Consider the following 14,599-nt stretch of genomic DNA (forward strand, 5'->3'; position numbering starts at 1 on the left):
GAGCTTCAAGAGGTAGTCCCCTGAAATGGTCTTCCAACAGTCTTGAAGGAGTTCCCAGAGATGCTTAGCACTTGTTGGCCCTTTTGCCTTCTCTCTGCGGTCCAGCTCACCCCAAACCATCTCGATTGGGTTCAGGTCCGGTGACTGTGGAGGCCAGGTCATCTGGCGCAGCATCCCATCACTCTTCTTCATGGTCAAATAGCCCTTACTTTCAAAAAAAATTTTCCCAATTTTTCGGCTGACTGACTGACCTTCATTTCTTAAAGTAATGATGGCCACTCGTTTTTCTTTACTTAGCTGCTTTTTTCTTGCCATAATACCAATTCTAACAGTCTATTCAGTAGGACTATCAGCTGTGTATCCACCTCACTTCTCCTCAACGCAACTGATGGTCCCAACCCCATTTATAAGGCAAGAAATCCCACTTATTAAACCTGACAGGGCACACCTGTGAAGTGAAAACCATTTCAGGGGACTACCTCTTGAAGCTCATCAAGAGAATGCCAAGAGTGTGCAAAGCAGTAATCAAAGCAAAAGGTGGCTACTTTGAAGAACCTAGAATATGACATATTTTCAGTTGTTTCACACTTGTTTGTTATGTATATAATTCCACATGTGTTAATTCATAGTTTTGATGCCTTCAGTGTGAATCTACAATTTTCATAGTCATGAAAATAAAGAACACTCTTTGAATGAGAAGGTGTGTCCAAACTTTTGGCCTGTACTGTATATGTATGATTTGTGGGGGTCTGAGCTCGGGTCCCTCACTGGTCCAGTTTGGGGGTCTCAGTCCTCATTTCTTGGTGATTTGGTGATTGTATTCTCACAGCAACACTCGATGGAAAAGAAGAATGGCAACAGTGGATTATCTACAGTTAGATCCACTATGAAGACGATAAAAGAGAGTTCTATCATTTCTTGATTTTACATAGTGTAAGAAAAATAATTCTTAGAGTTCTGTTAGTTTTTAAAATTTGTTTGGAATTTTTGCAGGTATTGGTTTTGCACAGTATCATACACAATGCCCTTTGTGACATTAACTGTAGGTTTTTCAAGCATCGTCCTTTGATACTAAGGAAAATCATGCAAATTAGCATAGCGAAGAGTGAGAAAAAGACAGCCTGTATCTTTTAAGTGGTCATGTTGAAAATGTTTTATGTAATAATTATGCACATTATGTATGTTTCAAATAAAAGAATACATTAACCCCTTAAGGACCCAGCCATTTTTCACCTTAAGGACCAGGCCATTTTTAGCAAATGTGACATGTGTCACTTTATGTGGTAATAACTTTAAAAAGTTTTTACTTATCCAGGCCATTCTGAGATTGTTTTCTCGTCACATATTGTACTTCATGACAGTGGTAAAATTCAGTCAGAAATTTTCATTTTTATTTATAAAAAAAATACCAAATTTACCAATAATTTAGAAAAATTCTCAAATTTCCAAATTTCAATTTCTCTACTTTTATAATAGAAAGTAAATCCCCATATGTCTACTTCATGTTTGGATCATTTTGTGAATGCCATTTTATTTTTTGGGGACGTTAGAAGGCTTAGAAGTTTAGAAGCAAATCTTGAAATTTTTCAGAAAATTTCCAAAACCCTTTTTTTAAAGACCAGTTAAGATAAGATAAGATAAGATGCCTTTATTGTCACTGTACAATACAATGTAATACAATGTACAATACAATGAAATGTTGTTTGGAGCAATCCTAGATGCCATGGACAGTCTTGCCATGGACAGTTCAGGTCTGAAGTCACTTTGTGAGGCTTACATAATAGAAACCACCCAAAAATGACCCCATTTTAGAAACTTCATCCCTCAAGGTATTCAAAACTGATTTTACAAACTTTGTTTACCCTTTAGGTGTTCCAAAAGAATTAATGGAAAATGGAGATGAAATTTCAGAATTTCACTTTTTGGGCAGATTTTCCATTTTAATAACATTTTTTCCACTAACAAAGCAAGGGTTAACAGCCAAACAGAACTCAATATTTATTGCCCCGATTCTGTAGTTTACAGAAACACCCCACATGTGGTCGTAAACTGCTGTACGGGCACACGGCAGGGCGCAGAAGACAAGAAATGCCATATGGTTTTTGGAAGGCATATTTCATTGGGATAATTTTAAGCTGCCATGTCACATTTGAAGACCCCCTGATGCACCCCTAGAGTAGAAACTCCAAAAAAAACCTACGGGATAAGGTGGCAGTTTTGTTGGTACTATTTTAGGGTACATTGATTTTTGGTTGCTCTATATTACACTTTTTGTGAGGCAAGGTAACAAAAAATAGCTGATTTGGCACAGTTTTTATTTTTTGTTATTTACAATGTTTATCTGACAGGTTAGATCACGTGGTATTTTTATAGAGCAGGTTGTTAAGGATGCGACAATACCAAATATGAATACATTCTTTGGTTGTTTGTTTCAGTTTTACATAATAAAGCATTTTTGAAAAAAATTATTTTTTTAGTGTCTCCATATTCTGAAAGCCATATATATATATTTTTTGGGTGACTGTCTTATAAAGGGGCTCATTTTTTTTGGTATGAGATGACGGTTTGATTGGTATTATTTTAAGGTGCATATGACTTTTTGATCGCTTGCTATTACACTTTTTGTGATGTAGGGTGACAAAAAATGTGTTTTTTTTACACAGTTTTTTTTTTTTTTTTTTTTTTTAACGGTGTTCACCTGAGGGCTTAGGTCATGTGATATTTTTATAGAGCAGATCGTTACAGACTTGGCAATACATAATATATATATTTTTTTTATTTATTTAAGTTTAACACAATAATATTTTTGAAACAAAAATAATCATGTTTTAGTCTCTCCATATTCTGAGTTTCTGAGCCATAGATTTTTTTGTTTTTTGGGGCGACTGTCTTATGTAGGGGCTCATTTTTTGCAGGATGAGATGATGGTTTGATTGGCACTATTTTGGGGTGCATATGAATTTTTGATCGCTTGCTATTACACTTTTTATGATGTAAAATGACAAAAAAATAGCTTTTTTTACACCGTTTTTTTTGTTGTTTTTTTACGGTGTTCATCTGAGGGGTTAGGTCATGTGGTATTTTTATAGAGCAGGTTGTTACGGATGCGACGATACCTAACATGTCTACTTTTTTATTTTTTTTACATTTAACAATATAAGCATTTTTGAAACAAAAATAAAATCACGTTTTAGTGTCTCCATAGTCTGAGAGCCATAGTTTTTTAAATTTTTTTGGGCGATTTTCTTAGGTAGGAGCTGATTTTTTGAGGGATGAGGTGACGGTTAGATTGGTACTATTTTGGGGGGCATACGCCTTTTTGATCGCTTGGTGTTGCACTTTTAGTGATGTAAGGTGACACATTTATAAAAAATTTTAGCTCAGTTTTTATTTAATTTTTTTGACGGTATTCACCTGAGGGGTTAGGTCATGTGATAGTTTTATAGAGCTGGTTGATACAGATGCAGCGATACCTAATATGTCAACTTTTCTTTTTTTTCCAATTTTTTTTACTTTATTTTGGGAAAAGGGCTTTTTTTTTACTTGAAACTTTTAATTTTTTTGTAAAACTTTATTTTTTTTTACTTCTTTTTTCACTTTATTTTTTGTCCCACTGTGGGAATTCAATATTTTAGGGTCTGATCCCTGTTTCGATACAGCACAACACATCTGTATTGTGCTGTATTGAACTGTCAGTGACTGTAAGGCTGCGTTCACACGGGCGAGATTTCCGCGCGGGTGCTGTGCGGTAGGTGAACGTATTGCACCCACGCTGAATCCCGACCCATTCATTTCAATGGGGCTGTTCAGATGAGCGGTGATTTTCACGCATTACTTGTGCGTTGCGTGAAAATCGCAGCATGCTCTATATTCTTGTTTTTCACGCAACGCAGGCCCCATAGAAGTGAATGGGGTTGCGTGAAAATCGCAAGCATCCGCAAGCAAGTGCGGATGCGGTGCGATTTTCACGCACGGTTGCTAGGAGACGATCGGGATGGAGACCCGATCATTATTATTTTCCCTTATAACATGGTTATAAGGGAAAATAATAGCATTCTGAATACAGAATGCATAGTAAACTAGCGCTGGAGGGGCTAAAAAAATAATAATAATTTAACTCACCTTAATCCACTTGATCGCGTAGCCCGGCATCTCCTTCTGTCTCCTTTGCTGAACAGGACCTGTGGTGAGCATTAATTACAGGTAAAGGACCTTTGGTGACGTCACTCCGGTCATCACATGATCCATCACATGATCTTTTACCATGGTGATGGATCATGTGATGACCGGAGTGACGTCACCAAAGGTCCTTTACCTGTAATAAATGCTCACCACAGGTCCTGTTCAGCAAAGGAGACAGAAGGAGATGCTGGGCTACGCGATCAAGTGGACTAAGGTGAGTTAAATTATTTTTTATTTTTTTAACCCCTCCAGCGCTAGTTTACTATGCATTCTGTATTCAGAATGCTATTATTTTCCCTTATAACTATGTTATAAGGGGAAATAATACAATCTACAGAACACCGATCCCAAGCCCGAACTTCTGTGAAGAAGTTCGGGTACCAAACATGCACGATTTTTCTCACGCGAGTGCAAAACGCATTACAATGTTTTGCACTCGCGCGGAAAATCACGGGTGTTCCCGCAACGCACCCGCACATTTTCCCGCAACGCCCGTGGGAACCCAGCCTAAGACGCTAACAGTTGCCTAGAAGACCCAGCCCTGGGGCTGGATCTCTTGGGCTTCCGTCGCTGGTAGTCCTGATGCCTGTTCAAGGCATCGGGGCTGCCATAGCAATCATTGGATTCCCGTCACTGCAAACCCCTTGTATGTGAGCCTCGGCATACAGGGGGTTAATCCACCTGCATCTGTGTTTTCACCGATGCTGGCAGATACAGCAGGGGGCCGGCTGTCAGTATCAGTTGGGCCCCTTCTGCTGATCGCAGCAGCGTGTGTGGGGCAGCGCGTTAACCCTAGGACAAGAATGCTCGTTGTAGTGCGTTAAGTACCTGAAAGTTAGGACGAGCATTCTTGTCCAAGGCCCTTAACGTGTTTATAAGGTAATGGGTGTTGATAGGTATATATTTATAAAATAGTTATAGTTCTGAAGGAGGGAACTGTATAGCAATAATTATTGAATGGACACTGTTGGATACCAGAATTTTCAGGTCAACTATTTGTTTCTGCAATATAATATTTCTGGGCATTGAGGAGCACAGTATTGTGGGTAACCACAGGGGCACCAGGATGGCGAGTTTGTGTTGAGATTGTGAGGAGGATGACAGAAAAGTGAGCAACTCTGAGGAGATAAGACATGACTAGAAGAAGTCATCATAGTGGTCTGAGTCAAATGGAGAAGATAATTATCACGACTGGCATGCCGATCACATACATGACGCAAAGGGAGGGAAAAGGAAGGCCCTGTCCAAGGGAGAGGGAAAGATGGTGACCCTTAACTCACCTTGAGCTGGCACCTGACTGCCCTGACGTCCCTAGACGGGTTTCTCACCCGTACGCCGATCACGTGCCTAAACCCTGGCTTTCCCTAAGATGAGCCCTACGTAGTGAATAGGGCGGTGGGAACACTAGTCCGCACCACTAACACTAAAGGGAAACACTAGGGAGAAGACAGACAATACTGACAAAACATATAGTCCCAGGTGGGCGACAACAAACAACCAACAGGGATCCGGAGGGTAACGCTCTGGTACGACAACCAGGGATAACAGCAACTCAGCTCCAGTGGGTCAGTATACAGTAGAAGTCCAGGCAGGAAGCTCTATATCTGGCAACCAGAGAAGTGGAAGGGAGAATATAAGGAGGTTGGGAGTGACGGACAAGAAACAGCTGAGGAGAAGAAGCTACGGATCCCTGAGTGAGACAAAAAGGATTGCAAGGCAAACCCAGAAAGCTACCATTAAGTAATAGCGCTATCTTTAAACATAGAGCGCGCAGCCACCCGCTGCGACTTCCTGACCCCGGGTATAACGAAGTCAGACGTGGCTCTTGACACCCTTGTGACAATAATGAAAGAGTACGTCTGCAATCAATATGTAATTCTGTATTCTCCTGGATGTTGGGTAGCGCATAATGTAATTTAAAAAGTAATAGCCATCCATTTAAATGTGTTGTCTGTCATTTTGACAGAAATTAGTGCTAAGCGGAAACCAATCATGTGATCTAAACAGAGCCTAAAAGGCATAAACACTAGGTGATCCATAGCCTGCTCTCTGTCTTTATTCCATTTCATTCCAAAAGGAGTACTGCAAACAAAGCAACTTACACAAGAATAGAAAGAAATATACGTCAATAATAAAATATGATTCTGATAATGTATTACTTCTTAAAACTTCCTGTGTTCTAAATATGACATTTTCATTTCCCTGAGTGATGTCATGGGTTGGCAAACGGTTTAATGGTTTGAATATTTATCTGTGAGGAAATCTTGAAGACGCAAGGATTCTTAACACTGCTTGTGTTTCATTCTTATTGTGCTAACGCCATTCCACGTAGATGGAAAACTGTGAAGGCGGACGAGTATAAGCAAAATGATACAGACACTTCCTATATACCTAACCAGTTGTGTAATGGTAAGCACTGTGAACCTTCACAGAAAAATGTGAATAGCTTTGAGATATTATGTGCTTCCTTACCACAGGTTTTTAGAAAGGTATTGAGGTTTTTCATGTTGCGGTTTCAGCAAATAAGAGTTATCCTTTGTGTAATTAAACATTTTACATTTCCCAATATACTTTCTATATCAACTCTTCACAGTTTCCAACATCTAAAGCTATTTTCACACTCGCGTTTGGTGCGGATCCATCTTGTATCTGCACAGACGGATCTGCACCTATAATGCAAACGCTTGTATCCGTTCATAACATATCCGTTTGCATTATTCATTAAAAAAAAAGTCTAAGTCAAAACGGATCCGTCTTGACTTACATTGAAAGTCAATAGGGGACGGATCCGTTTTCAATTGCACCATATTGTGTCAGTGAAAACTGATACGTCCCCATTGACTTACATTGTAATCAGGACGGATCCGTTAGGCTCCGCATCATCAGACGGACAGTAAAACGCTTCAAGCTGCGTTTTAGTGACCGTCTAAAAAACAGAGACCAAACGCAGCCAAATTGATGCATTCTCAACGGATCCTTATCCATTCAGAATGCATTGGGGCTGAACTGATCCGTTTTGGGCCGCTTGTGAGAGCCCTGAACGGATCTCACAAGCGAACCCAGAAACGCCAGTGTGAAAGTAGCCTAAGCTTGCTATGCTATCCATGATACTTGTACTGTAACTAGAGAATTGAAGAAACAGCTTTGGAACTAGTTCACACTTAGCGCTGCTGCTCCAGAAGAGTCAGGTCAAAACTCCAACACCAAATAAAAAAAAGAATGCTGCACGCTGTTAATTAACCCTTTCCAGTTGCAGCAATTTTCCATTTTTGTTTTTGTTTTTCGCTCCCTGCCTTCCTGAAGCCATAAACTTTTTTATTTTATAGTGTTCACTGTGGTAAAAATTACTTGTGCTCTTCATTGTCCAGGTCAGTATGATTACGGCAAAACCACACTGCAGTTTTTCTTGCGTTTTAATACTGAAAAAAATGGAAAGACTTTTGAAACATTTTATTTTTTCTTTTCATCGCCATATTATGACCACCATTGTTTTTTTTATTGTTATGTCAAAGGAGAAGGTTGAGGGCTCATTTTTTGCAGGATGATCTGTGGTTTTTGTTAATACCATTTTGGAGTGTGTATGACTTTTTGATCGCTTTTTATTAAAAAAAATTGGGAGGTAAAGTGATAAAAAAACGGAAATTGGACATTTAATTTTTTTTCCCATTGCGCCATTCATCGTATGGGATATGTTTTTATATATATTTTCATAGTGCAGGCTTTTATGCTTTATGATACCCATGATGGTATTTAATTGTTTATTTATTTTGATTTTGATCTTGGGGAAAGGGTGGTGATTTGAATTTTTATTGAAATTTATATATTTTTTTATATTTTTTCAAACTTTTTTTTAGGTCTCCAAGTTATCACTACATGCAATCATCAGATTGCAATTTGTGAAGAGTAATACAATTTTCTCTATTATCCTATACAGAGATTGCCATATTACAATTCAGTGCTGCCACCTGCTGGCCTGAATAGTACAGGCTTGGGCCTAGTAGAGGCTTAGGCTCATTACTTACATGGAACACCTTCCCCGATCTCTGCCTGGGGGAGGTGTTCCTGCCTGTGATGTGCATGCTTCCGGCCTTTCAGATGCCCTGCTTACATTTGACCATGGCATCTGAGCGGTTAGATGCTCGTGATAGTCATTACTGCCGATCTCAGACATTAGCTGCAGGTATCTGCTGTATAAAACAGCAGGCACCCAGTAGCTATGGTGCTAGATCCGCTCCGGAGCAGGCGCCATCTTTAAAGACCTGACATCCGCTGTACAGATGTCGGGAAGGGGTTAAACACTCCAAATAAGGTTAAGATAGTTTCTCACTTGCAGGAAAGTGCTGGCCGGACCTGTGGCTGAAAGCCTAGGGGAAGGCCAGGCATGACTACGTTTGGAAGGAGTGATAGTGAGGGTAGGCGAGCATAAGGTTAATAGGGGGGCAGGAAGGGGCGGCGTTTTAGGGGAGGGGGTTTAGGTGTTATATAGGGGTCGTTGGGGCGGGAAAAGGTGCCATTTTGGGGAGACAGAGAAACGAGCAGCCCGCTGAAAACCCAGTGACAGTTCCCAGTACCTGTTTGTGGCGGTCCCGATGTCGGACGTTGAAGCGCTGTTGGCGCAGCTTCGGGCTGCGGCGGTGAGCAGAGGGGCGGACTGGTTGGAGGAGGCCATCCAGGGATTTCAGCAGGGGTCGGGGGAGGCAGGTGCCACAGCTTCCCCCCGTCGCCGGCCGCGGAGGACCAGGCCTCCGGCGCGCCTCAGCCCAGAAGAGACCCCGCGGGTTCGGCGCCAAATCAGGAGCCCCTCCAGGGACCCTCCGGCACGCGCCACGGGTCGGAGCTCTGTGGCCCGGCGTGCCGGGAGGAATACTACTCTAAGGCAGGACCCGGAGAGGGGGAGGCCGGACGTCTCCTCCACAGCAGCAGGCGGCAGGGACGGAGGACCAGGATCGGCAGCTGCCCTAGGCAGGGGTGAGCGTGCCCGACGTGAGATGGTGCTACAGGCAAGTCTGGTGGAACGGCGGGGTCAAGATGGCGGCCCTGTGCTGGATGATAGAGGGTGTATCTGGCAGCATGTAACTGGCCTGGAGTCATCGTCAGCCCCTGCGGTGTTGGCCCCTGGTGGCGAAGCTGCGGTACTGCAAGCTTGGAGGACTGCAATGGTAGGAGAGGGCACAGTCAGTGCTGAAGAACCGCAGACGTCCAGAGGAGAGGTCTGCACCAGTCAAGCTCCACTGCATCACGTCGCGGCTGGTGGAATCACAGCATCCACGCAGCTAGGTGAGGCACAAGGGGATTTTCCTTTAACGGTTTCTTGCGTCGGGGGGAAGGGCTCCAGCGGTCGGGGGGGGCCCCCCTGTTATGGGGTTTGCGGGATATGGTGAAGGGGTTGGTTGGGTCTGTGTCGGCGTCCGGGGCGCAGCTGCCCGCACTGGGTTTACCGGTACTGGGACCACTGGGTAGTTGTGGGTCGGGGGTGGAGGCGGCCGTTAGCCTGGCTGGCGAAACGTCGGGGGTGGTGGTGCAAGGCTCGGGGGATAGGGAAGGGGCTAGGGAGAACAAGGAAACTCGGCTAGACAACGCAGCAAAGGGCGAGGTTTATGAGTGCTTTGAGGGGCCGCTGGGGGCCCATTTGAAGCCTGAGTTAAAAGAGAGGATTTGGAAAGGGGAGTACGTGGATATATTCTCGTTACTCCCACTGGAGAGATTTAATTTGGATAGGGACCGGAGGGAAGGGAAAAAGGAGGAGGAGGAGGAAAAACGGCGGCATCGGCTGATTCCGCGGACGTTTTCTAACTGGTTGCAGGCGTTTGTGATCCTGGCTAGTGTGATTGAAGAGAAGGCGCCTGCGAACTGTTCTGCACTGTTTTGTTACCTGGATGCGGTGGGGGAGGCATACCGGGTATACGGGGGCCAGGGATGGCTGCGGTATGATGAGCAGTTTAGGCAAAGGAAGGCGGTACGTACGAGCATCCGTTGTGACCACAAGGACATTGGATTGTGGATGCGGGTGATGGCTCAGAGTAGGGCAGTCCTTTCAGGGAGGAGCCGGGAGTTCCAGGCAATCGGAGCGTTCGGCGGCCTCTCAAAAGGGGTTATGTTTCTTGTTCAACGAAGGGGGATGCAAATATGGGGACAGGTGCAAGTTTAAGCACGAATGTTCCTCATGCGAGGAGAGTCACGGGGCACAGAGGTGCTTCAAGGGACGCAAGGGGAAGAGTTGGGGGGATGCAGCCGGAAAAGGGGCGGACGCCAATTCGGGTGGCCGAGATGGTGCCGTTTCTAAATAGATATCCAAATGCGGCGGCGGCGGAGTTCCTTCTGGCGGGTTTTAGGGAGGGTTTTTCGTATTCCGTTTGTGGAGGGCGGTGTTGAAAAAGGGGGGAGGAATTTGAGGTCGGCGGCAGAGTTTCCGGGGGTGGTGTCAAAAAAATTGCGGAAAGAAGTGAAGTTGGGTCGCATGGCAGGTCCCTTTAGGGAACGGCCGATGCCGGAGTTAAGGATGTCGCCATTGGGGGTGGTGCCAAAGAGGGAGCCTAACAAACTTTGTCTTATCCATCACCTTTCCTTTCCGAAAGGTGGTTTGGTTAATGACGGGATTGCACCAGAGTTGTGTTCAGTGGTTTACACTTCCTTCGACGAAGCAGTTTGTTGGGTTAGAGAGCATGGACGGGGGTCTCTTTTAGCTAAGGTGGATATTGAGGCGGCTTTTCGTCTTTTGCCTGGGCACCCGGAGTGTCAGCATTTACTGGGTTGTTTTTGGGAGGGGGTGTTTTTTGTTGATAGGTGCTTACCCATGGGTTGTTCGGTTTCGTGTGCATATTTTGAGTCGTTCAGTACGTTTTTGGAATGGGTAGCTCGCGAGGTCGGGATGGGGGTCCATCATCCATTATTTGGATGACTTTTTGTTCATCGGCCCGCCAAAGTCGAATAGTTGTTCGGTTATGTTACGCTCTTTTGAGGTTATAGTGCGCATTTTTGGGGTTCCCTTGGCATCTACTAAAACGGAGGGCCCTACTACCGTGCTGAGTTTTTTGGGGATAGTTATTGACACGGTGGCGATAGAGTGTAGGTTGCCTGAGGATAAGGTGGAGAACTTAAGGCAGGTGCTGGCGGCGGCATGCGGGCGTAAAACGATGCGGTTGCAGGAGGTTCAGTCGTTGTTGGGAAAGCTCAATTTTGCATGCCGTATCATGCCCATGGGGCGGATTTTTTGTAGAAGATTGGCTAGGGCAACAGCGGGAGTCCAGGCCCCTCATCATTTTGTGCGGCTACATCGTGAGCTGCAGGATGATTTGGGGGTGTGGGTGTCCTTTTTGGAATCATATAATGGGCGTTCGTTGTGGAGGGCGGAGGTGATGGGGGCAGCGGACCTAGACTTGGTTACGGACGCGGCGGGGGGGTATGGTTTCGGGGCTTATTTGCAAGGCCGGTGGTGCGTGGGGCAGTGGCCAGCGCAATGGAGGGATGAGGGTTGGGTAAAAAATCTGGTGTTGTTGGAGCTCTTCCCCATTGTGGTGGCGGTGGTTATTTGGGGGAATTTTTTCCAGAATAAAAAAGTGCACTTCCATTGCGACAATCTGGGGGTGGTGGAGGACATTAATCACCTTTCGGCGTCATCTCCACCGGATGTGCGCTTGCTGCAGCGTCTAGTTCTGGTCTGTTTATCTTTGAATGCTGGGATTGTAGCGGCCCATGTTCCTGGGGTGGAAAATTCAATTCCGGACGCTTTGTCTCGTTTCCAGTGGGATCGGTTTCGGGCGCTGGCTCCGGAGGCGGACGTGGAAGGAACAGGCTTCCCTCAGGAATTGTGGAATCTGCCATTCGGTCGGCAGAAGAGTTGGTGAGGGGGTCGTTGGCGTCGTTGTTGGTGCACGAAGATGGATCATTCTTGTCGCGTTTTCAGTTAATGGCTGTTTTAAGAGGGTGTTTGAAAAGAATGGGGAGGGACCCCTCGTTATTTGGGAGTCATTCATTCCGTATTGGGGTGGCTACTGAGGCGGCCCGTAGGGGTTTGGGGGATGATATTCTTCGGATTGGTCGTTGGGAGTCCATTCGATTTCAGTCGTACCTTAGGCCGGCATGGTTATGAATACAGTTGGTTTGGGGGGGATGAGTCAGGTCGGGGGAGGGGGGCCTTCTAGTTGTTGACTTTGTGTTTTTGTATTTTGCAGGTGGTGCGGCTTGTCTTGTCTGGATTATGGGCCACTCCTATGTTTTTTGGGGGGCATTGCGGGCGGATGTCAGGCCGGATGGAAGGCAGCTGAGTTTTCCAAGGGAGGTAGCGGTGATTAGGTGGTTGGGGTTGAGGGGCATGCGGTGGAGTAGGGCGTTACCAGAATTCCACAGGTTTGTGAGATTAGATACTTCTCCGGGGGTTTTAGTGTTGCATGTGGGAGGTAACAACTTGGGTGTACGTCCTTGCAGGGAGTTAATAAAAGATATAAAATTCGACCTGCTTCGGCTTTGGGCGCAGTTCCCGGATGTAGTGACAGTTTGGTCTGAGATTGTGCCGAGGAAGCATTGGAGGGAGGCCAGGTCGGTGGAACGGCGGAACAAGGCACGGATTAAGGTAAATAAGGCGGTGGGTTGTTTTGTGGCGAGGAATGGCGGTGTTGTAGTGAGGCACAGCGAGCTTGAGGCGGGGGAGGGGGGCATTTTGGAGGAGTGATGGGGTGCACCTCAATGCGGTAGGTATTGATGTGTGGTGTGTAGGATTGCAGGACGGGATTGAGGTGGCTTTGCTGGTGTGGCGGGACGCAAGGGGGTGAGGTATGTCTCCCCCTTGGGTCGTGGGCGGTGGGCGGTCCTTGGAGTAAGTGGTTATGGTGGCTTTGGCGTGGTGCGGAGGGAACCAAAGAAGGCTCTGGACTCCCCAGGGATTGGTTTATGGAGTGGCGTATGGCGGGTATCTGCCCTCGTTGTTGCCCAGGGTTACCGGTTCTGCCTCTGAACTGGCGTTTAACGGCTAGAGGTAATTTAAAAGGAGGGGCGGGGCAGTTACCCGTCAGATTTGCGGGGCTCCAAGAACTCCCCCGTTATTGGTAACAGGTTTTCGGTTGGGTTTAGGTTCTGGAGGCAGGCCTTCAGGTGGGAAGGCCTTGGGTACGGGGTTATTTAATATTTATGTTAATAAAATGGCTGCTGTGGCCAATAAAATCCACCCGACACCAATTGGTTAGCCAAAAGGTGGATTCCGAAAAGTAACGGGGTGTTCGGGCAGGTGGGGGTTGTGTGGCTATGGAGGGGGTGGAGTTTTATTTGGCCGAGCAGGGCGGTGTTTTTGTCATGGCGGCCAAGGCAGGGCAGTGGGGGGTCCTTGGAGTAAGTGGTTATGGTGGCTTTGGCGTGGTGGGGAGGGAGCCAAAGGAGCCTCTGGGCTCCCCAGGGATTGGTTTATGGAGTGGAGTATGGCGGGTATCTGCCCTCGTTGTTGCCCAGGGTTACCGGTTCTGCCTCTGAGCTGGCGTTTAACGGCTAGAGGTAATTTAAAAGGAGGGGCAGTTACCCGTCAGATTTGCAGGGCTCCAAGGACTCCCCCCGTGATTGGTAACAGACTTTAGGTTGGGTTTAGGTTCTGGAGGCAGGCCTTCAGGTGGGAAGGCCTTGGGTACGGGGTTATTTAATATTTATGTTATTTATGTTAATAAAATGGCTGCTGTGGCCAATAAAATCCACCTTTTGTGTTGTGTCTTATTTGGAAAGGGGGTATTGGCAGGGTGAACGAGTTGACAATACGATAGTCATGTGGAGTCCACAATTCTGTTATATCGTTATTCCTCACTTGTTCACACGTTGCTTGCTTACTTTCAAAACACTTCCCATCTGCAGCACGCCAGACCTGCAGGCTATTGCGAAGTGAGGTCACGGTTATGGGCAATCGAGAGTTACTCACTGTTCATAGGAGAACCATGGGCAGGCATGCGACAGTGAAGGAGAGGCTGACACAAAGTTCCTCTGGGGCACACTCTGTATGTAGGGACCAGGCCTGATGGTGGATGAGGTGCCCTGGATGTTGCAGGTGTTTTGAGTGCCTGGGGCAAGGTCCCTTTAAGGATCGTGACGCCAGTGCCTGTAACGGTGGCACACCGGTTTTCAATAGCAAAAAGTGAGGTACACAGGTGGTATAATGAACCAAACGTTGCTTTACTTATAACAGTCCAACTTTGTACAACAAGATGGTAATGCAGTCCCTTATATCAAGTACTTCACAAGCAGGCTTATTTCAAATACTGGCAGGTATAATTCTGTGCAAGATACTCAGAGGGTAATCAACAACACACTCAGAATCAGGTTGTACCTTCTCATCAGAAATAGTGTACACTGTTCTTTAGAACTCCTGTCTGGTTTCTATCCCAAGGCCCGGATGCCTAAATGCTGGCTTTTATCCTTGGTAATTAATCTTCCTCCCGTATTGACC

The sequence above is a fragment of the Bufo bufo genome, chromosome 2 (assembly GCF_905171765.1).
Source record: "Bufo bufo chromosome 2, aBufBuf1.1, whole genome shotgun sequence".
Classification (NCBI taxonomy): domain Eukaryota; kingdom Metazoa; phylum Chordata; class Amphibia; order Anura; family Bufonidae; genus Bufo; species Bufo bufo.